At 41.8% G+C, this 24769-nt stretch overlaps 1 long non-coding RNA gene across 1 annotated transcript; it reads left to right on the plus strand.

Moving 5' to 3' along the window:
- Window positions 1-8599: 8599 nt before the first annotated feature.
- LOC119253481 (uncharacterized) lies at window positions 8600-11160 on the plus strand. Its single transcript, XR_005127092.2, has 3 exons — window positions 8600-8717; window positions 8812-8924; window positions 10978-11160. It is a non-coding gene; the product is annotated as an uncharacterized LOC119253481 (long non-coding RNA).
- Window positions 11161-24769: the final 13609 nt, after the last annotated feature.

A 24769-nucleotide genomic window follows, 5' to 3' on the forward strand; every position in this document is an offset into this window, starting at 1 on the left:
AACATTTGAATTAGTCACTCTTAAAAAATCAATTTTTAAAAGCAATCAAAATAATATAGGTCCATATTTTAAAAACCAAAACACTTTTAATTTCTTTGCTTTTTCTCTCTGCTCTCTGGGAGAGTTGCTTGTTTTATTCTCCCCCTCTTTGGTGACAATCACTTCAATTCTTCTAGTTATAATTTTAAGTGTTTACCTCCATATTTCTAAGAATTGTGCTTATGTTATTGATTCTTAAGTTTAGACAATATGTCTTAATGTTCTCTAGTGGTATTTAAGGATTTAACTCGCCTGCATTTCCTCTCCAACTTCACCTATTGAGTTAAATTTTTAGTTAATTACCTGACAGTTTTGATGTTGCTATATGAGGAGACAGATACTTTCATTGTCAAACCACATAGTATAGTGCATAGCATTCTCTTAGAACTTAATTTTCTGCGGTTAACTGTTGTGCATTTATAAAATTTGTTTATTTTTACATTCTTTAAACTTTCTTTGGGATAAAAATAGTTATCAAATCAGTAACTATAGTAATTTGCAAGTAATTGAATAGACTTGAGAGCCTATTAGCATCCCCCACCCCCTTCTTTCCCCTTTCCTGGAAACCCTCTTTTCTTGCTCTGATCTTTTGGTCAGGTGGGTCTTTTGAACAGGTTTAATCTAGGACTCACCATTACCTTCCCTTTGATTTAGCTCCTTTTCCCAAGATTCCATGTCCTGTGGTAGCATCTTAAACACAGTGGGTGGGGAGGTAAAAATTTCGATTTGTTGCATTCTGAAGCTATTGTTATTTTACCCTCACTTTATACAATAACAGTTTGACAAGGCAGAAGCCACAAGAAATCAATAGTAAACTTGAAAAAAATACCATAGAAACTCTTCAAAATGTAACCGAACTAATAGCCCTCAAATAATAAAACTTTTATACAAATGTGTAGGAGGAAATTTTTGTGATCTTGGGTGAGTCAAAGATTTCTTAGATTTAACACTAAAAGTTTGACCCATTAAAAAGTGCAATTTTACCAAGTGGAAAGCTTGGGCTCTTTTCTAAGAATATGAAGAGATGTCACAGCTTGGGAAAAAGTATTTGCAAAACAACTATATGAAAAAGAGCCTCTAAGAATAAATATATTGTTAATTAAAGAGGTTATTAAACTGAGGTGGTCCTAATACCTTAGCAGCCTACGTAAACAGAACAAAACAAGCCTAGATTTTCCCAAATAGTACAACCAAGTATGTGATAACCAATCAAATACTTTTCTTGCTTTGCTTTTGCCTTTTCTCCATAAAAATCTTTCCTCTACCTAGTGTGTGTGATGACTCCTAACCACTGCGCATGTGGTAGTGCCCGATTTCAACTGATCTTTGCTCAAATAAACTTTAAAATTTTAATATATCAGTTTATTGCTCAACAACTTAACTTTCAAAACTCAATGCAGGGGTTCCCTGGTGGCCTAGGGGTTAAGTCTCAGCGCTATTACCACTACAGCCTGAGTTCGATCCCTGGCCAGGGACCTACCCACAGGGCTCAGCAGACCTCTCCGGTCTCGCCCTCTGCTCCTCTCCTCACCAGTGTATTTCAGTCAGTCCTCCTGTTCTGCTCCCCACTATGTCTCTGGTGAATCCTCTCATTACCTGTACCTCCTGCCTATACCCCAGTTCTTCTACACAAAAAATTAAATTAATAAATCTTATTTCTTATAAAAAACAAAATCTCAATACAAGAATACAAACAACCCAATAAAAAGTTGGCCAAAGACTTGAATAAATAATTTACCAAAGTAGAGACATGGCTGGCAAGTCAGCTTCTAGAAAGATGTTCAATATTAGTCACTAGGGAAATGTACGAAAGGTCACCCCAACACACCATGTCTCACCGGAACTAAATAGACTGACAGTACCAAGTATTTACAAGAACGTGAAAAACTAGAATTCTTGTACACTGGGGGATGTAAACACTGATCCAAGCACTTTGGAAATCAACCTGGCAGTTTGTCAAATTTAAACTTACTCTTATTATGTGGTCAGTCATTCTACAAATAGGTATTTGGCTAAGAGAAAAGAAAGTATATTCTAATGCTGTAAGCAACTTTTTTTTTGGAGTGGACAAATTCTAGAGACAATCTACATGTTTCACAACTGAAAAATGGGCAAACTATGGTATGACCGTACAATAGGCTACTCTCAGCGGTAAAAACCAAAGCACTGATAGAGAACAACAGCGAGGACAGACTGTATGAGTCCATTTGTATAAATCTTTAGATAGTACAAAAGAATCCATAGTGACAGAAAGCACATCGGTGGTTTCGGGGGGATGAGGATTGGAGAGAGGGATTGAAAAGGGTCACCATCCCACTGTGGATACTTACTGATGTCAAAACTTGTCATATACTGTATACATTAAATTTGTCCAGATTTTTTATGTCATTTAGACCTCCATATCATTTTTAATTACAAAAAGACACCATCATACAGCTATATCTGAGGTTATATATTTCAACAGTTACAAGAGGGCTTTCAGATCACTGGTAGCTATTTGTTGATCAATGTTTATTCAGTTAAGTACCGAGCCATGTTCTAAGTTAGAAAAATGCAGTCCCTGACTTTATTGGTTTTCATTCTAATGGAAAAGACAATTGTATATATAAGATAATGAGAAGAATGATGATAATAATAATATATAACAGTTACATGAGACTTTTCTATTTGCCAGGCATTTTAAAATGACTCTTACATGCATAACTCATTACTTAACTGGTGAGGAAACTGAGGCTGAGAAGGGCCATCCTGCCCAAGTGACAGGGTTGAGACCCAGCCATGGGCAGCCTGGTGCAGAGGCATGTGTGATCCTATCCACCTCATTGTCCAGCCTTCATTATGGCAAACCTAGGAGGGCCTGATGCTATGCTGACCTGTCAGAAGAGAGTACCCCCTAGCATTCAGGGTGGGAAGTGGGCAAAGAATGCACAAAAGCCACCCTCAAGGGGAGGAGTAGAAGCTTTGTAGACCAAAGGGGCTGAAGCATTCCAGGAGCAGGCTTATTAGACTTTTTTTTTCCTTTTTTAAATTTTTCTTTTTAAATTAATTATTATTATTATTTTTAATTTTATATATTTTTTACATCATTTTTCATTTTTGCACAATGTATGCATTTTCATCTTGGTTATAGTCCCCATACACTTCCCAACCCCCCTCGTTTTGATCCGACTCCCCTCTCCCTACCTCCCACCCCTGTTGTGCATCTCTGGTTTATAGTTGCTTGTTGATTTTGATTTTTACTTTATTATAATTAGTCTTTCTCCTTGTCCCTTATTTAGGTTTTCTAAATTCCTGCTCTGAGTGAGACCATCCAGTATTTTTCTTTTTCTTCCTGGCTTATTTCGCTGGGCATGATCCCTTCCAGCTCCATCCATGTTGCTGCAAATTGCATGAGTTTATCTTTTTTGATTGCTGAGTAATATTCCATTGTGTATATATATCACCTCTTCTTGATCCGGTCATCTATTTTTGGGCATTTGGGCTGTTTCCATAGCTTAGCTATTGTAAATAGTGCTGCTATAAATATAGGGGTGCAGGTGCCTTTTTGAATTAATGATTCTGTGTCCTTTGGGCAAATACCTAGGAGTGGAATTGTTGGATCATATGGAAGCTCCATCTTTAGCAGGTTGAGGAATCTCCACACAGCTCTCCATAGTGGTTGGACAAGTTTGCACTCCAACCAAGCAATGCAGGAGAGTTCCTTTTTCTCCACATCCTCGCCAACATTTGTTGTTGCTAGTTTTTTTAATATGTGCCATTCTCACTGGTGTCAGATGGGATCTCACTGCAGTTTTCATTTGCATTTCCCTGATTACAAGTGAGGTTGAACACTTTTTTTATATGCCTGTTGGCCATTTGCATTTCCTCTTTGGAGAAGTTTCTTTTTAGCTCTTCTGCTCATTTTTTGACTGAATTATGTACTTTGTTTTTGTTGAGTCTCATCAGCTCTTTGTAGATTTTTGTGGTCAGTCCTTTATCATTAGTGTTGTGTACAAAAATTTTCTCCTAATCAGTGGGGTGTCTCTTTGTTTTGGCTGCTGTCTCCTTTGCTGTACAGAAGTTCTTTAATTTGATGTAGTCCCTGCTGTTTATCTTTGCCTTCACTATCACTGTGCTGGATGATGAGTCTTTAAAGATGTTACTGAGGTGTATGGCATGTAGTGTTTCACCTATATTTCCTTCTATATATTTTATGGTTTCAGGTCTTATGTTTAGTTCTTGAATCCATTTTGAGTTTTTTTTTTGCCTGGTGTGAGGCAGTAGTCAAGCTTCATTCTCTTGCATGTAGCAACCCAGTTTTCCCAGCACCATTTATTGAACAAACAGTCTTTGCCCACATCCACATATGTTATCCTCTCTGTCCATTTCACTTTCACCCTTTGTTTTTCTCTAGAATGGATAGGGATAGGGAAGATAGAGGCCTATTGCTATAACAACCACAGAGAGTAGAGGCTGGGTAACAAACACACCTTTTGATACCCAAAAGATGGGTAACAAAGCCTCTGAAGCCTCCACAAGGTGGTTGGAGAGCTCAACACTTCATTTAACTTTCAACAGGCAGGGACTTTCCTGTCTTTTTTTTTTTTTTTTTGTACTCTCATGGAGTCTTCTGAGATAGTCTTGACAGCTATGCTAAAATCCATGTTTTAAAGGAAAATATGTAAATGCTGAAGATATTGTAATAACATCATTTAAAGTGCCAGTCTGAACTTGTGCTTATTCACATTAAGAGGGGGATACACTCAGGTTTGCAATTGCAAAGGCCAGAGATGATCCCCACAACTCCCCAAACCTCTAAACTAAACATGTTGCTGAATTAAAATTTAGAATAATTGGCAATTAGCCATGACCCTAAAGAGTGCCAGTCCAACTGTAAAGCCTCCGTAACCCACTGACACTATTCCAATTGTTTTATAGAAAAAACTGCCTTAGAGATGAGACCGATGACAAGAAGGACTTTCAATATTCGGCACATTGCGACAGGCAGCTCAGGGGCCCCACTAATCTTCAAGTCCCTGAAAGGTATATTGTTAATACTACATGACAGATAAATTATATTGCGAACCCCAAGAAATGCCTAGAGGGAAATCAAAAAATGCCGTTAGCAGACAGACCTTTTATGATTTTCCCAGGATACTGAAGGTTTCCAGAAGGCGGCTCACAGCCTCACTGAATCACACACGTCGCATTACCAGAAATAGTTGCTGACAAACACTTCATTTAAATGCTATTGAGATAAAAGCAGGAAGGCCACGAGCAGTCAAAGGCAGAAAAGTAACGTATGTGTCCATTGGTATTTTGTCCCAAATGGGGAGCACTTTTATCATTTTTTTTTCATTCTGGGTAGTTCTGCCAGGGGACTGGAAGACATATGTCACTTTTCCACCTTAACGGGGCATTTTCTAGTTTGTTTGGATTTATGTCACCAGCTTAATGAGATTTAAATGGAATTTTTGTATGTGAATAATACGGAGCATTAATGCAAAAACTTTAGTTTGCGGTGCTGCTGGCAGAATTTGCATAAGGGTTTTTAAATATGAAAGAAGAATAGTGAAGCCCTTATAAATCACAAGACGCGAGCAATAGAGGGAGCAGATCAAATTATCTAAGTAGCTATAGTTTCAGAAAAAAGGCGACATCTGATTTATGAACATTGCCTCTGTAGGAGAATAGGGAAGTGGATCCAGCCTGGACATGAGTCGGGCAGGGATGGGACCTCAACCACTTGATAGGGCTTGGATTCCTGCCCTCATCACCACCAGTTTATCCCCACTTGGATAAAAAGGGGTTTCTATTTCATACTGTGGGGTGTAGACTGGATTCCAGGGATCTATGGAGAAAGAGTGTAGGCTACTAACTTCCTTGGGAAGATAAGCAGCTTGCTTTATCAATGGAACTAGCTAAGCACTTGCAATTCTGAGCCCCCCCATGTACTTACAGGAACCTGGAAATTATTTTAAGACTCCTGCACCAGTCTTGGGGCAATCTGAGGGCTTTTGCCACTTCCTTGCACCTCTAGGGACTGGGAGGATCTGTGTGAAGCTGCCTTGCTTGCTTTGAGCCACCTATCTGGGCATATTATGGTCCCCCAGCTGTCATTCATTTGCCTTTGTTTTTTCCTTCTCCCCTAATATGTCACCTGTGCTGGAGGCAATAAGCAGGGAATGATAAGCAGGAAATGCCCTGCTGAGGCTGGTCAAGAGGGAGGGCACCTGAGCAGGAGCTGAGCAGGAGCAGAGCAGGAGCGTACAGTCTTCCAGAATCTCTGTAAGGTCCTCTTTTTTTGCATCTGCAGTCTGAAGCTGTAGCTTAATCAAGTCAATGAAAGTCATGGTCCAGGATGGGGCACAGGCAGCCTGCTGGCATCTGCGTCCTCCCAAAGCTCTTAGTGAAATGAGACTCTGATGTCAGTGTTGACCTAGAGCAGAGTGCCTGATGTGAAGCCACTTGAAATCACTCTCTCACTGGGGGGAAAAAACAGGAGATGGAAAGGAAGGTCTAGTTATTTTTGCTGGTTCCTTGAAAACTGTCCCCAGGGGGTTGTACTGTTGTACTGGGCTTTTCCCCTCCAGGTTAGGGGGATCTGGGTTCCAGGCTGCCAATGGAGAGTAGAAGCCTAATCATAGAATGTTCCAGAGAGACAGGGTTTAGAAATTTGAATCAGGATCAGTGACAGGTTGTGCCAAGATCAAGAGAAAATGGGTATCTGTCAGCCCGTCTTTATTTAAGCATTTAATATTTTGTTCATCACGGATCTTTGGCATTAATTTGCCTTTTGGCACCCCTGTCCATTCTGAACACCTCATTTGCATCACCCTAGTCCTGGACCCGGATCTAATCCAGCTTGTTCAATTTCCAGATGAGAAAACTGAGGCAAGAGCACAAAGTGACCCACCAGTGTGACATACATAATGTGGGTTTGTTTATTGTCAGCCTGGTGATTTATTTTCTTTTCTTCCTACTTTACATCACAGCACATTTACTTGCTATTTTTCTTAAAACAAAAGGAAAAATTTCCAGAAGTCTAGAGGAGGCTTCTTTCTCATCGGGTTTAAGTTCTATGGCGTGGGGTGAGGTACAGATGTGCTGCAGGAGGGGAGCTTGGCTCTCAGAGCAGGTGTCAGGGAGTGGGCTCCAGAGAGCCCACTTTTTCTGGAGCTACAGGTTATTTCTTCTAAGGCAGGTCAAGTAAAAATCTTTAAATGGCTGCTTCTTCAGATTTATAGCTATTTTAATTTAACTCCAAGTGCTCAGAGGAATGCTTTTATTTAACTTCAATAGAGTATAGCATTATTAAAGTCAAATAAGAAACAGGAAAAAAATGAACCCAATGAAAATATGCCAATGGAATTTCTTATTTGAGAAATATCCACTGTTACATGTCTTTCATTTTAATTTATTTCTTAAGCATTGAATGAAATTTTAGGCCTTCCTGAGAAGCAAAATAAGATTAGTCTCTCGAACAATAGGTAACCTGGTTAAAAAAAAAAAGACAGCAAAATTTGCAGAGATAAAAGTTTAATTATGTCCTAGTTGCTTGCTGAGATCTGGAAATCAATGTAGTTATTTCAATATAATTCTTGGTGGGCTATCAAATGACATGAGGGATCTTTGTACCCCTTCTGTTAAAATATAGCCACCATAAAATAATTAACAATAATGGAGTTGACATTAGATTAATGTAGCTAACCTCAGGTTGGTAGTGGAATTGCTTTTTGAATGAAACAGAAAAAAAAAAAAAAATGAAGAGCAGACCTCTGTGTGAGCGAACTAGCAAGGAACGTGCCTGGAACTCTGAAGACATTTCTTCCTTTGTCTCAGAGTGGAATAAAATTTGGAACCCTGCTTAAAAACATTCTTTTAGAACAAATTTGTAGGGAAAAAAATCTTAAATGGAACAACCTGGGTGGTATGGTCATTTTCATACATTTTAGATCAGATCTAAAATATTAAATCTACCTATGGCAACAGCCAATCAACACATCTTTTTCTTTTTGTAAGTGGAGGAGGTGATGGTCATGGGCACTTGAGAAAGAGTTGAATTCCAGTTGGGCTATTTAGTAGCCAGAGTCCTATATTTTACGTGTACCATTGTGATAATGTAACACCAACATAGTTTCTTTACAAAGCTATTGTACACAGTAGGTTCCTAAATGTTCTCTTTATGCACATGCTAACTTTTATTATTTATTAAATATTTATTAAAAGGAAGTATTTTTAGAAGTTAAGAACATCGGCGGAGCTATTTGCTAACCGATCCAAATAATCTGGTGGATATTATGTGGTTGTGAGATTTAAAAAGAACATTTTATTAAAAAATAAGAGAAAAAAGTCCTTTGGAGACTTTCTCTCTACGTGGGCATTCATCTGGACCTCAGTAGTGAATTATCTGGTGTTAAGCCCATGAAAATACCAGCTCTTTCCATGGATACCACCTTGCTCTTTAACTTGTAATTCCACACTTTGTTTTCTGAACTTTATGAAATCAGATTCTATGGTTGCCATTCTAGAACTAGTTATTTTTAGCCTAAATACCCAAGAAACTTCATAAGGACCTAAAATCACTGTGGATATTGTTTCTGGAAGTTCCTTACTCTGACCCCTCTGCTAGGGAATGCATGGACTTCTGGTCCCAGAGGGTGTCTGCCGCTGATATTTTGCACATCATTACTAAAATGGTTAAATCATTTAAATGTTTGACAAGTAGGAGGGAGCCTTCCAGGTTTTATTTATTTATTTATTTATTTATTTATTTATTTATTTGCCTTCCAGGTTTTAAAAACAACAAGCATGACAAACTCTGGGCTAGGGTACCCTTCAATCATTGATCTTCTGATTGATTCATGACTTAACATGTATTTACTGAGAACCTACAATAATGCCAGGTACTTTGCTAGCTGATGGGAATACATTGGGGAGCAGAACTCAGACAAAATTTCTGCCTTTATAGAACATTCACTATAGTATAGAGGTTAGATTTTAATCAAAGAATCACATAAGTGACTATAAAGTAATGATTCCCCTCAGTGCCCCAGGGGAGAGCTCTGGGGTGCTTAGACTGTGTAATCCACGACATGCTCTAAACATGGAGGCCGAGAAGCGCTTTCTTATGGAGGACCTACATGAGCCGAGGTCTAACAGAAGAATTTTTATTACAACATAGGATGGAATCAGGGGGGAGACGCATTCCAGGTAGAGGGCGCAGCAAGTGTTAAAGCCCAGAGCAGAGAAGCTTCATGCATTCTTGGACCTAATAGCAGGCTCGGGGTTGAAGGATAAGGCACGTGATCCTGTGACGGTAGCTGGGAGTTGGGCCACATTAAGAATTTTGGTTTTGATTTTAAAACTAATGAGAATTGTTGAGGTTTCAGTTGCCTTGTGGGGTGTGTGTGTGTAGATCAGACGTGAAATATAAAAAGATGATTGTGGTTGAAATATGAATTAAAGTTTGAAAATGGGCTCAAGTCAATACAGGAAGATCCTTCAAAAGCTGTTCCTAGTTGTATAATCAAGAGGGGACAGTGGTTGGGATTCAGGTGAGCGGGGCAGAGGTGGAGAAAGGTAGAAGGTTAGGGAGTAATTGGGTAAGTCTCAGTACAGTGATGGGATGTATGCTGGGATTTTCCTTGATGGTTTTAGGAAAGTTCATTTTACTTGCTTTGATATTTTTACTTTCTATCTGTTCAAAATAAATTTATTTGTTAATGTATTTATACACACCTTCTGCACACCGCCACGAGGCACATAGGCACCAGGGGATTTCACGATCAGCCAAAGATGTGCCTGCCTCAAGTACTGGCATCTGCCTGACCGGCCACTTTCTTTATAAGGGGAACCAAATGCCAATCAGTTCTATACTAATTTTTAAAATATGTTTCTCTCAACTGCCCTGGAGACATTTTGGTCCAGTCGTCATCGTGAATTGTGCCGAGCAGCTAAAATCTGCTCCTTGTGCAGATAACCAAGTTTCTTACAGTTTTTTCACTTGTGGGTTTCTGCCTTTCCCTGCGACTTACATTCTGGCTTGAATGTGCTGAAACTTCCCTGTGGTCTGAAAAGTGTAGGCCATCTCATCTTTTTCCTTTGAAAATAAGGTTTTCATTGTTCAAGTGACATCTATTTCCAGTGGCACTTGGCACCAGTCTCTGAACAACGATGGAGGGACGGGGTTCCCAATATCTTGAATGCAGGAGATTAGGGCGCCGAGCTATAAATGGAAAGGTGTAATATTAAATCCTGACCAAACAGCTTTCAGAATTTAACCTCCCACTGAGGAGTTCTGATATGTGAAGGATGAATTGTGCTGTTTTAGGGGAAAACTGGCTCCTAATAGCTACTTCAAAACCTTTCCCCTTTGACTGGTATGGAGTCTTTGTTGTTAAAAACAGAAGGAAGTGAACAGTGCAAAGAATAGAAAAGAAAAAATAAAAGGTATTCTCTCGAGCTGTTTGCTAATCACAGTGGGGACTGTGATATCTGTCTAACTGCTTATTATAAATATATAATTTGAAATCTCTATTTCCATTTTATACAACAAAAAGTTAAACATCTAATTTATCTCAATTGGAAACATTATATTTTCCATAGTATCCTTTTGTCTATCTCTGTTTTATTTAGATAGACACATTTAACTTCTTGTTTAATCTGATTTTATAATCTCAATTTAAAAAATCACTTCTATCAGAGTTTAATTTTGCTGGGTTCTCATGTAAATAAGCAACATGTTTTCTGTCTTTAATGCATCATACTTCTCCCACTTGATCTCTCCCAAGAGGTCTCTTTACTGAGGGTTCTAGAGTCAGATGGTGATTGTTAAAATCCTATAAGCCAAGGCCCCTGATCTTTCAACTCATTAGCTCTGGGATGAGGTTGGGGAATCTGATTTTTTATGTAATATCCCAGGTGATTCTTACTTTCTTTCTTTCTCTTTTTTTACAGCATCCTTAAGTGGCTCTTTGAGAAACACTACCTTGAACCAAAGGAGCATCTTTTAAATAAGGGATATACCTGTATATAGAGCAAGCTTATTGCCTAATTCAAAAAGTTCCCGAGATGAAGCTCTATACAATTTTCTGTTCTCCCTAGTTTCTGCCATACTATTGCATGTACAATAAATCCAGATTGAAATGTCATTCTTTATTTTCAAATATTCTTCTGGAGGATTTTCTTCTTCTGTCTCTGGATACTCTATTATAGAACAAAAAATAAATCTCAATATTCACTTAATAACTTAAAAATATGAGAACACTAAACCTTGAATTGAGTCTTCAGATAGCTGCCCCAGCCCATTGCTAATTTTTGTGCCATACATGATATAGTTTTTCCATTGTTGTCTTTTTTATTTGAGCCATCTGTCATTGAGCTGTCACATCCCAGCCACATATCTTGCCAAACTTTTAAAATATTTTAAGTGGATCAACATCTGCATGACAAATTTAGCCTCACATATGTTATAACCTGAGCCTTTATCCAGTAAGAATTAAGTCTCACTGACCATCACGCTGTGCTAATCACAGTTTGCACAGCGATCATTAGAATGAAGACCAAGATAATCACTTGATTGCTTTTGGGGTGAGCTACCCGGCCCTGCCCCTGTGGGACACTGACAACCTCGCGTGGCACAAAACGAACAGGCCCATTGCAGTCCAGGGACACTTGTGTGTTCTTGCTATTGTTACCTACAAGAGTTAATTAGTTCCAGGTGCATCTTAAAGCACTGATTAAAACCACCCCATATGGGTGGTAATTGATTAACTGGAACAGCATCTGCAACCTCTGTATCCCATGAGCAGTTGGAAAAAACTGGCACGACTCACCCACTCACACATATGGTGGTTTTAGGAGACTTAAAAGGACATTCTGAAATGATTTTCTAAGATAGAGCTTAAAATAGCCAGGTAAGTCTGGATATGATGACTGAGCCGATTATCTTAGAAATTTTTCAGAAGAAATGTTTTTAGGGAATGTGTACCCTTGAGTTGCCCACAGGTGAGTTTTTGTTCGATTCTTTTTGTTTTGGCTCGTGAAGACTTAGTCTTGTCTCCAGACTTAGAGTTTTGGCTCAGTGGTTGCTGAACTTCTACTTCTTGGTTACGATGAGATCTGGAATATTTGTGCTGAGTTTGAGAAATTGAACATAAGTCAGTCACGAGTATTTCCTTATGACAACAGCAAGTATAGTCATCAGGATAAGGGTCCTGGCCACTAGAGGAGCACCCTCCAGAGCTCAGGGGCTTGGCAACATCAAGGTTTATTTCTTGCTCCTCACAGCTTGGAGCAAGGTGAACACTCTTTCTGTGAAGCTCTAAGCTAAGAGATGACTCAGAAATCCAACCTCTTCTGGCCCACGATGCTGCCATCTTAGACACGGGAACTCCTGGGATGCAGAAGAAGCAGGGCTAGTGTGAACAACCTGTGAGGTATTTTCTGGTCTAATCTAAAAAGGACTCATGTTCCACTGGCCAGAACCCAGCCTTGTACACTCAACCTGTCTTCCAGGAAGGTCAGGAGGTGTGGGCCTCCTGGGTGCTGACTCATAAGTAAGAATGGTGAACACTGGGTCAGTCTCCACTCACAGACTGAGGCAAACTTTCATAGTGTAGGACCTCTCCTGGGTGTGGCTGTATTTTGATAGAAAACAAAGAAATTAAGCTTAAAGTAAGGACTTTGGATTCTGTTTGGGGAAAGAAGGCCTATAGAGTTTGGCTGGGGTCCTAGTTTTTATTTTGCTACTTATTTATAAAATGGGAATAATATCACTAGTTAGTTCAGTTCATGGGGCTGCTATGGGGATTGAATGTGTTAATGCTCAGAAATTGCCAGTATGTGCTCTATTGTTGTTATCACTGATTATGTCATTGCTCCAGTGACCTGAAGGTCATTGTAGTTTTCAACCTTGTCTACACAGGGGAGTCCTGAGTGAGATTTTTGGAAGTGTACAGGGGGAGAGAAGTACCCAGCTGTGACCCATCTGGGCCTCTTTCAATCAACCATTGAGAAGACATGGGAGGAGAGGCAGGACTCAGAATTTCTGGTCTTCCCCTAACACAGGATGGCTGAGCAGATTCAAAAGGCTGGAAGAGCAGGTGTATTTGAGGCTGAGCCAGCCCAACAGTCTCCATGGTGAGTCAGAGGATGGAATAAGATGGAGGGAAATTGGGAACTTTATAGTGGGAAGGGAGTCCAGCAATACATATCTAATACACCACAGTATTAGAGAAAGTAGCTCAAAATTAAGGGCAGATAGTTGCATGAGCTGAGCAGCCCATTCATCTTTCTTTTTTATTTTTTTAAAAAAAGTTTTTGTTTATTTAGTTTGCATAAAATAACTGGATTGCAGGCCAGAGGTTGCAGGGGTGAGAAGATTCAGCAGAGATAGAGTGGGGAGCACACAGCCAGATCTACTGAAATACACTGCTGAGGGGAGCAGCGGGCGAGACAGGAGAGGTCTGCTTCACCATGTGGGTCAGCTCCCTGGCCGGGGATCGAACTTAGGCCATACTGGTAGGCCTTCACAGTGGTAGCACTGAGTCTTAACCCCTAGGCCACCATTCATCTTTCTTGAAGTTTTTTTTCAGCTTGCAGTTTGATCTTTCTTGCCTTCAAGGAAAAGTGAGTGAGACCACCCCAGATCAAAGAGAACATGTGCAGAACTGTACAGGTGAAGGGATGATGATAGTGTGAGAAAAAGCAACCTTCTCACACTAAGGTTTGTTTTGGTTTTCTTTTGTGTGTTCTCACGCTACTAGTGGGAATGTAGAGTGACTCAGTTCCTATGAAAACAGGGTTCTCAAAATATTAAAATAGGTCTAGTACATGATCCAGCAATTCCACTCCTGGGTATCTACCCACAGAATGAAAAAAAAAAAAAAGCAAAAAACCACTAATTCAAAGGGGCATATGAACTCTTATGCTCACTGCAGCTCTATGTGTAATAACCAAGTTCTAGAACCAATGTAAGTGCTCACTGGCAGATAAGTGGGTTACGAAGATGTGGTTTATCCACACAATGGTACACCCCTCAGCCATAAGAAAGATAAAATCTTGCCATTTATGACTACATGGATTGAAGTAAAGGGGATTATCCTATGTGAAATAAGTGAACAAGAAAACACTATTACCAGATTGTTTCACTCATATGTAGAATATAAAGAAACAAAACAAAGGAACAGACAAAAGAAAACCAAAACAAACCTTAGAAATCTGATTGTGGAATTGAGGCTACGGGGGTGGGGAAGGGGGAAAGGGCGGGAATGAGGAACCAAGCAAGACAGAGCCCCAATATCTCGTGGTAGAGGACTATGAGGCTTTGGTAACATACATCTGAAGAGGTGTGAGCCTATATCCTGAAATCACACACAGTGTTGTTAACCAACGTTACCTTGATGGTGGTGATGATGATGAGAATTAAGAACAAATGACAGGGCTTTTTGATTAAGATATTTGATTGTCTGCTCCAAGTGGGTAGGAACTGAATTTTTAATTCCTGTGTCCTTACTGCATACTTAACTGTGCCTAGCACAGAATAGAAAAGCTATTCCAAGTCACTGGACAAAGCATTGATGAATGATCATAAAAAATGAATCCCATTGGTTGTTATGACACCTTTAATATCCCAGGTATTTCTGAGGAAGTTGTGAAAATCTCAAAACAAACTTCAGTTCATTTTCATTTAAGAAATAATTTGATGCTTCCCATAATGTCACAGCATGAAACAGTGAAACCATATTTGTTATGGAAGTTTTGAGGTGATTGTATCAAGATTCCCTTGAATACCAGCATAAAGATGGTATTACATCCTTGACAAGACACTCCTGCTGCATGCGGGCGTGTTGCATAAGAAAGTACAGTATTAGGTCCTGATATAGTACATTCCAGATAGTCATTTTTCTTACTTAAAAATACATTTGGGGTTGTCTGTTGATGGCAACCTATATTTATTAATATTTTGGAAAGTTCCATCTAGAAGAAATGCATTTTTCAAGGAGAAAGAAGTTTTTTTGAGTCATTCAGTCCAGAAATCATCTGGATACTTGAATATGTGACTCAGTGTAGCATTCAATTGGTGACTGTAATTAAACAAATGAAATAATTTCCATCCAGTAAGGTTTCTTTTTTTAATTAAATTCCTCTTGTCTTTCAGTATCCTCCATTAATATTATCATATTCCTTTTGCATTTCATAATATTCCACTCTATCTTCATATAAAATGTTGCTTTCACAGTGCATCACAGTACACCTTCCCCTCCCCACACACACAGTCAGCCTAACTCATTCTCCCAGGCCCCATTTGCTGGCTTTGTCATGGTCATTGTTTAAAGATTAGGCACAATTACCCAGTGTCCCAAAAGTTGCCAGCTTGGTGTTTCCGCTCTGCTTTGGCCCAGACAGCGCAGTCCTGCTTGAATGGGAATCAAGTGGAATGAGGCCCTCCACAGAGAGCAGATCTCACAGAGGCCGGTGCTTTCTTACCTGGTCACTGTTCCTGATGGGGGAACAATTGGTTCTTTCTAGAAAGGATTGCCTACTCTAGTGTGCTTTAAACATAGATACTGCATTTGTAACAATCCTAAAGCTGAGAAAGAAAACACGTTGTAAAAATACATCACAATTAAGAAATGTTCATTTCTTCTTTCGCTCTAAGCATGATACTTTATTCAGCTATGTTTGGGAAGAATTAATGTTCTCTGGTCTACTTTTAATGACCTATTCCTAGAAGCCAATGGAAAACCATAGGCTTTGATGTATAAAATAGAGAAAAAGGGTGGAGAGCCTTATAAAATACCTGAGTTTAATCTGGACCAGTCAGGAGCAAGACTTGAAATCCTCTTATGGAGGAAAATGAATGAAGGCACATTTGCCTTTTGAGGCACAAAATAAAAGAAACCTATAAAATTTGTGTGGCACAGTGTCCCAGAAATCAATTATGTAATTTTGTACAATCATATCAGGTAGAGTATCAACCCATTACTGAAACTCAGAGCTTTCAAACCTAATGGAGACTATTTGACATTCCTAGGCGAGCTGCCAAAGGCCCATTGCCAATTTCCAACATGACAATTATTGACACAGACATGTACAGGCAGGGAAGGGTTTCAAGGAAATAATGTCAATAATTTTCTACTGTGTTTTAAGCTAAAAATCAGTAGAAGGTGAGTGACTAGAATCCTTATGGACTCCAGATCTGCCGGTCCCCAGAGCCTTGGCATGGTGATGGGCAGTAATGGGGAAGTGGGGAACCACATGAAATCCAATTAGGTTGGAAAGGGAGAGTTGAGAGGTACAAGCTGGAAGTTTTCAGAATTTTATTAATGTACCATCCTAGGTATTAAAGAGTACACCTCTCAGGTCATTCGTTGCTCCATCCACTAAGCATATCAGCACCAGGCACAACTTTTCCAACTCAGATGCATCGAGGTTCGCTGCATTGGTGTCCACAAGGGCTGCTTCCTGTTACCCCCGAGCCTGCATCCTGGTGCTTGAGTCGGGTTTTGCTTTCACTCTTACCTGTCACTGCTCCCCAGTGAATTCCTCTCACTGCTTAGTCCCTCTGAATTCCTCTCATATTTGAGATGCTGAATCTTCCTTCTCTGCCCATTCTCATGCTTTCCCCTAGTCCTGCAATATCCCTCCACTCAACTCACTGATCTATTTCCATTCATTCTTTGAGCTCCTACTTAAATCTAGCACTCCATATTCTTTTTTTTTTTTTTTCAAAGATGATTTTATTTATTTATACAAGCACTGGGTACAGTCAGAAGACACGGGAGGGTGAGAGAATTCACCAGAGCCAGAGCGGGGAGCAGAGCAGGCAGAAGGACCAAAGTATACTGCTGAGGGGAGCAGCGGGTGGCAGGAGAGGGACCCTGCGCGCCATGTGGGACCCTCCTCCGAGGGCTGGGGAGCAGTCAGGGATCGAACCGGCGCCGCAGAGGCTGCGGGCAGCTTCGCAACCCAGCTCTCAACCACTGCGCCACCGGGGAGGCCCTAGCACCCCATATTCTTAACACTAGCTCTATTTGCAAAGAGTCTACTAAGGCCGAGGGTCATAATAAGGGTGATTTATATGTCTCATCTATGGATTTGGTACATCTATCTTATCCCCCAAAGTGCATAAATAAATGGATGCATGGATTAGCAGGGAGTTGTTTTCTGCCCACAGATGGCGTATACCTTTCACTGAGTCATCAACAATCTTTCCTTTCCTTGTAGAACAACATCGTCAACAGGCCTGATAGTTTCTGCTGTTCCCACTTTACAGGTAAAAAAGCTGAGGTTCAGAGCATTTGAGTTTCTTGTGCAAGCTTGTTTAGAAAATCCAAGAGAGATTCAAACACGGCCTGTTTCCAGCACTTACATGAAACAGACGTTTTCTCGATTTCCTGCATCCAATGATCTCTCTGTCTCTGAAGCTTTCTAATATTTATGCGATAGTCAATGATGGGAGAAAGCAGCAATGGTGACAGCTACAGTTTGCCAAGAGCTTCCACCCTTTGCTATGCCCTTTGCATCCATGATCCCAGCTGCTCTTACAACAATCCCTAGAAGGGCTCCTTGTTTTTTAGGTGAAAAATCTGAGGACAGAGAAGTTACCTATTTTGCCCAAAGCCACAATACTAGCCAGGAGTAAGATCAGCCTTCACAGCAGATCTTTCCAACTTCAGACCTGTGTTCCTGACCTTCATACCTTTAGCTTCCTAGCAGTCCTGTTCCCTTGCTGTTTCTTTTGGGTCCTGCTCTTCAACCAGCATCTCCAAGGTGGGGACTGTTCTCTGCTTCTCCATCTCCCTCCAGCCACCTGGGCTGACACTAGATGTCTGGGGTTGGCTTAAGTGAGCCATGGTGGACCCGACTCCAACTTCTGAACAGGGGTTTTGAAGTACAGTCCAGGTCCAAGCATCCTTTGTGTTTGGATTATGGGGAGCTATGAGGAGTATAAGGTAACATGAGTTTTAAAAGGTATTTTTCTATGTCTAGGCTGCAAATTTTGGGGAAAATACATCCACAGGAAGATCTGGAGTCAGGCTCTGCTGAATGTTTGCTGATGTCCGCTCCTTTGGTGTGGTCAGTCCGGGAAGCTGGGCCCAGCAGGGCAGGGCTAGTGTTCAGAGCAGTGGGGTCCTTGTAAAAGGATCCCCTTAGAGCTATCACTGAATAAAGTGATACTATTTCCCTTGGGCTCTGCATAAAGGGAAGTGAAGAGAATTCTGTTTCTGCCTCTTATGTAAAGCTGTTGTGGGTTCTGGGTGGCAGGGACTCCCCAGAAAATGCCCCTGAAGACCTGGTTCTCTGGGTGATTTGTTACCTCTCTATGAAGAGTCATAGAATTCATTCTTTCGCTCATATGATGTAGACTTGCCTATCACATGAGATATTGTATTAGTCTATTCGATGGATACTAGCTGAGAACTAGATAAGTCATCTACTTTACTTAACCTAAATTTGGGCTCCACCTACCTTTCTCTCATAGAGCCAGAGATGAACTGACACATGTAATACAGAAGGAGATGTTTTCCTCACAATATGCTTCCTATGTGCAATTGACTTATTTCCTTCAAAGAAAAACAGCCCATGCTTTGCTTGTTCAGATGCCACACTCTTTCATCAGTAATTTCCAGGAAAGAAAAATACCTAGGACATTTTGGGAAAAGTTTCACTGAAGTAGGCTGTTAGTCCTATTGAATGATTTATGAAATTTAAGACAAGTCTGATGGAGATCTAGTGACCTATGTGGAGGGAAACACCAAGCCTGGCCTTAGGCCTCTTCACACCTACCCCATGGCTTGGAGGGGACTCCTAAGGTTGGGTTTCTAGAAGAGCTGTGATCCAGTTTGTCTGGGAATGTTTCGAGTTGAGAGGAAGGGATGGTGTCTTTCTCCATTCGTCCCCCTTGTTGTCCAGTGGATTGATTTTTCACTCTGAACTTTGTAGGAATGTGGGTTTCAGAGACCTTCTGACACACAGGACAAGAGCAGTGTCAGGCCCAGTACACACTTGGTACCTGCAAGCATAAGGAGAGGTCTGCCCAGGGTGGACCCACCATAGCCTTGGCTCCTTAGAGACCAGGGAGGGGACCTCAGATTCAAGCAATGAAGACCCCGGAGGAGAGGACTGAGAATCACCACATGGGCCAACACTGTTAGTGAGTAGAAATGATCAAGAGCTACCCTCAAGGACGTCTGGGCTCATAAGCACCAACAAGTGGGTGGTGACAGTACTCTTGTTATTTGTCTATTTGAAAGTTATTCAGAGGGCCTTCCTGGTGGCGCAGGGGTTAAAGGCATTGCTCTTGGCAGCCACTGCAGCACGAGTTCGATCCTGGGCCAGGGAGCCTCCCACATGGTGCAGCAGCCCTCTCCTGCTTTGCCCACTAGCTCCCCTCAGCAGTGGATTTCAGTAGATCCACCTTTTCTGCTCCCCAGTCTCTCTGGTGAATCCTCTCACCCCCCCACACCTCTGGTTTACACCCTAGTTCTTGAATGCATAAATAAATCAATCTTAAAAAAAAAGTTGTTCAGAGAGTGTATCTTAAAAATATTTCACAAGAAAAAGTCATCACCATTGTGAGGACATTAACTAACTTTTGTGGTGATGATTTTATAACATATGCATGTGTCAAGCTTATGCTCCAGACCAAAAATTAATGCAATGTTATATGCTAATATATCTCATTAAAACCAGTGGGGGCTGGTGAGACAGCAAGGATGGCCCTGGGGTAACGAGGTGAAGACTTTCAGAGGGGAGGGAGGTTTATTAGCAGGTGAGACCCAAACTCAGACAAATATGTGTGCATGTCCTATACGTGTATTTGTTTGTTTACGCTTACTTATTTGTTGTCATAATGTGACCCTATTAAAACCCACTGGCTGCTGAGCTCTGGGGAAACCAGAATGATACCCACACTGATGTCGGCAGAAGGGAAAAGGTCTCACCTTCCTCCTTTCTCCCTCTGGAGTTTGCACAGCTCCAGTGTCAGCCACTGGGTCCACTCCCTCACCTGTGAAGTGACAGACCTGGACACAGTGGTCTCTACCAATGTCTTCACCGGAACCAGGGTGCAGAACTCTCTGGGGGTGTAACAAAGCACAGCAAGAGGAGATCACAGAGGAGGAGATCACAGAAGTCGGCCACAGAAGCGGAGGCAGCCCGGCCTGGGTTCCATGCTGGACTGACCACTTTCGCCATTTAACCTGGAGCAGAGTCCTTGCCTGCTGTGCACCCAGATGCCTCCAGCTTACAACTGGACCATGAAGCCTCACCATCAGCACAGGTGGTAGTACCCACGTGTGAACGCTGGCTCAAAACTGCTGCCCTGGGCTGACCCTGGCGTAGACACACAGGAGGGCTGCTGATTGACAGCCATCACTCCAGCCTTGCCAGCCAGCCCCCGCCTCTGTGACATCTGATGTTGCCGCCTCTTGGCTGTCTGAAGCCAGCATGGGAAGGGACAGGCCTTATTTCAGTCAGGTTGGGACTGTGAATGACCTTAGCCCCTTGACTGCAGGAGTTTAGGGATAACACAGGGCCTTATTTCCTCATCTGTAAAAATTAAAGCACTTGAGTTATGTCAAAACCTTCCAAAGTTTTTCTAACTGGTAGGAATCTAAGATCCGTGAGCTCACTGACCTTCTTGGAGGTCATTGCTTTTTAAAAATTCCATCTTCATGCTGCCTGCTGCCTCTTGCACATAGTAGGTGCTAGGACACAGTAGTACATGAACACAGACAGTGAGGGCCCTGGGGATTAATTCATCCTTAAGAGAGTAGGAAACTGCACATAAAACCAAGGACCTGAACCCTTAATTCTCTGAGTACTGAGGGTTCTGAGTCATGCTGTTTCAAAGACTCAGCCTTATGGCCTAAACTGATAACAAATTCTTTCCATTAAGAAATTGCTCTCTCTGATGAGCTGACTTTTGAAGCAGTGCAGCCCTGGCAGAGCGACTCTCCTCATGAAATGATTGCAGCCAGGTCTGGCCACCCAAGCAATGGTGAGGGACACCCCAGTGATAAGGACAGAATGGATCCCACTGCCTGGCCAGAAGCCAGAGACGAGGACGGCTGGGCATCTCCCCACTCCGCCGACTCAAGGTTGAGAAGGCAGATTTGCTACAGGATAATTTAGTAGTAAATATTCACCTGTAAGCAGCTGAGGGAAACATGAGGGGAATCTGGCTGTTGAGAACATTTCATCTTTATGCTGAAATAGTTCACAATCCAACAGAGACGAGGTGACAGACACAGAAATGCCATTCTGTGTCTCCATGGCGCAGAAGAATGAGTTGGGCGTAGCAGAGGTGGGATCCTGGTTCATTTTTATTACCTGCTTTTGTGAAATGTGTCTGTTAGGCCCCAACTAGAAGTTGGAACCTGGAGCTGGGTGGGTGGGGATGCGTTGGAGGGAAAGGTGAGCATGTGGGGGGAGGTGGAAATAGGATGGAGAAAGAACATCTCTGCAGCGTCCTTTCGAGGTCTTTCCAGTTGACATCCCCCTATCTTTCTTCCTGCATGAAGAGTTTTCTTGGCTGATGGTGTCTGCATGTGCAGAGGTTTCTTCTTACTAGGGTGCCAGAGTAGGATGAGGTTTCCTCACTCCTCATCCAGAGCCCGCTGACCCCTGATCTCTCCTGGTGGGGATACAGGTGTCCCAGCGTCTCGTGGGGTCCGGGATGTGGCAAGGACTCTGGAACCCAGTGAGTTTCCATCATGAGATGTGTGCATGCCAGTGGCCACTCAAAAACGTACCAGTCTCTGTGTGTTTTTATTTTTCATTTTATAGATCGTTGAGGAAAGTGCAACTTAAAGGTTTCATCCAAAGCCAAGAATGGTTGCTATTGACTTTTATCCACTTCCTAAGCACTGCATTTCTTTCAGCCTTCATCAAAGGCATAATCCTTCATTCAGAATCTTTTTCATCACTTTAAATAGTCCTCCTGCCTTTGCTGAAGTTTTCTGCCTTTAGAGAGAGGAGGTCAAATCTGCTCCAATGGTAGGAATAAAACGGGGGTGGAGAACTGGCTGTAACCTTTGTGCTCAGAACCTGAGCATTTTTTTTTCCAAAAGTGAGCTACTGCTTGGCTACCCTCATCACCTAAGAAGCGTCTGAAAAAATAGTATTTTTAAACAGCAAATGTTAAGGAAAATATCCGTGTTAATATATATATTCCACCAAGTTTTTAGAGAGTAGAAATGATCTCCAAATTGTTTGAAATAGTCAGCCTGGTTCTATTATATCTGTGTAGCAGTAGGGTATAACAAAGCTGAAGATTTAAGGCAATTTTGACACCTTAAAGCAGAACTGCTAGCACTGCACAGGCTTTTAAACCCAAAGAGGATTCAGCCTGCTCACTTATTACTTTCCACATCTTCAAAAGGACAATGTCTCTTTTCTAATCTTTTGGCTTTGCTGTGAAACCGTGGGAAGTTATTGACTTTAGAGACACTTTAAGTATACAATTGGACAGAAAAGGGACACGGGTGCACTCAGGGCTCTGAGTTCAAATTTGCCTCTCTTTGTGTGTTCTCCTTCCTGCGCGGAGAGAATGCCAAAGGGCAGGGGGAGCGGCGAGGGGGCCCCTCCTGCAGCCATGGGCACCTGAAGCCGCTGGGCTAAAGACAGGCTTCTCTCTCATTTCTGTTGTTATTTTTTCATCTTGACAGCTCCCAGGGTTCAGCTGGATGGTGTGTTCAGAAATGCCATGCTTCCGTGTACCCCTGTGAGCTAAAATAATGAACAAGCAATTAAATCTCATGCTTGAGGGCCTGTGCTGATTGCTTGCAGGAGAGGGCACAGCCCAGCCTTGTCTCTGCACTCAGGGCACCGGGACTGGAGGGATTTCTCTGGGCGGAGAAGCTGTGTTAGTGGGTCGGCGGAGTCAGTGGGAAACCGCTGTTCCAGGAGACACCTGTTCTAGAAATGGGCCCACAGCGATGCTGTCCTCATAGGCATTGTTAGGATTGTTATTTGTTAGCAAAACCCAATAGCCTGTGACTCCTCCTTTTTAATAATAGACTAGGAATGAACTAATATTTGCTAAGGTTATATTTTGAAAGAAACAAAATGTATTCTTGGTATTCGACCGAAGATTGGGTTTCATTAAGCTAATGCGGATGCGGTTAACTTGTCTTGCTGTTTCCTAGACAAACTATTCAATTTGGGAGAGGGGCTTGGCAGCCTGACCAAGGTCACAAAACCAGTGTGTGCTGGAGCCAGAAATGGATCCTGGCAGTTTGCTTCGGAAACCTGGACTCTTAACCACTCTGCTGATGGACTTCAATATTAATTAATTAAAATCTTAATTAATAATTTAATGAATAATTCCATTAATAATACAGTAGATACATATTGAAATTGTATTGGAACTTGTGCCTGGGAATTCAAGGACTGATAAGACATGCCAGATCACGCCCTACCAGATCATGCTTCCTAGCATGGGAAATTGACATTGATGACAAGACATGTGAACTAGGTCAAGGAGTCAGAGAATACTATTCTGAAGGCATGAACTTGAACGAAGCTTTCGTGGATAAGTAAGGGGAACAAAGGCAGTAGGGGCTGTGGGGAGGGAATATAATGGGAGGCGAGGCTGGACGAGAGCCAGGACCAGGTCCTGTATAGAGATTGTATAAGCCTCACTGAGAATTGTATTTTGGACTCAAAGAGCAAGAAAAAGGCATGAGAAGCATGAGCAGGGAAATGACACCAGACCAACTGCATGTTGGGCAAGACCCTCCAGCTCTGGACAGGAGTGGGTGGGATGGGATGGCCGAGGACACAGACGGTGGCCACGTGGACCAGTGTGGTGGAAGGAAGGTGTAGGTCTCAAGGCCTTGACCCTGAACAAGGACACTGCACAGGATGCTGCGTGGCTGGGCTTGGGGGTTGAGTGGGTGAAGCCTTTGGCTTGCGCAGATGGGTGACTGGCAGGACCACTCACTGAAGCAGAGGACTACTAGATTTAGGAGAAATTTGAAATTGGTTTGGACGTATTGAGTGTGAAATACTCCCTAAGGGAGCTAGTGTGTAAATTCTTGTGCGTAAGGGTTTGAAATTGCAAGAAGAGGTTGGAGACAACTGAGCATTGATGTTGCAAGATGTCTTAGAAGGAAGCTATAATATGAGAAAGGGAGAACTTAGAAGAGACTCATTAGGGACTGTAGTGGGTGCAGATTGTGGCACGGAGGATTAGAAGATGCCAGGGTCCCGGGAGACCTGAGGCATGTGGGGGCATCTCTGAAGAGAAAGTCCATGTCAAAAAGGGGGACAGCATAGGGGTATCTCTGCCGAGCTCACCAAGAAGAACTCCACTACCCTCACCCATCCCCCAAACAACATGGGAGGCAGGAATTACCACTTTCTTCTTTTACTAGATAAAGCAACTGAGGTTCAAAGCTGTTAAATAATTACAGTAAATCACTAAATAAATAAGTGGAGCAGCAGGATAGGAAACTGGTTCTCTAGTACAGATCCCAAGGCTTGTGTCCCTGTAGCTTTCATTCATATTCAAGTTCCTTTTTTTATTCCAGAAAAGGAAGAACATCATGGTATTTTTGGTTTGTTAAGAAATTATGATGAGAAAAAGAATGACAACTGACATTTAATGTGAAGCTTCCAAACTGATTAAGGTTTTTGAATATATGATAAATAAATAAGCTTTTAAAACCCATGTGTCTGACCCTTGATTAGGCTGTTTATTTCAAAGCTGACAGCACCACTAAGGCATTGCGGAGGG

This window comes from Talpa occidentalis, unplaced genomic scaffold, assembly GCF_014898055.3.
Source record: "Talpa occidentalis isolate TD23 unplaced genomic scaffold, MPIMG_talOcc4v2.1 talOcc4.2, whole genome shotgun sequence".
In the NCBI taxonomy this organism is placed as follows: domain Eukaryota; kingdom Metazoa; phylum Chordata; class Mammalia; order Eulipotyphla; family Talpidae; genus Talpa; species Talpa occidentalis.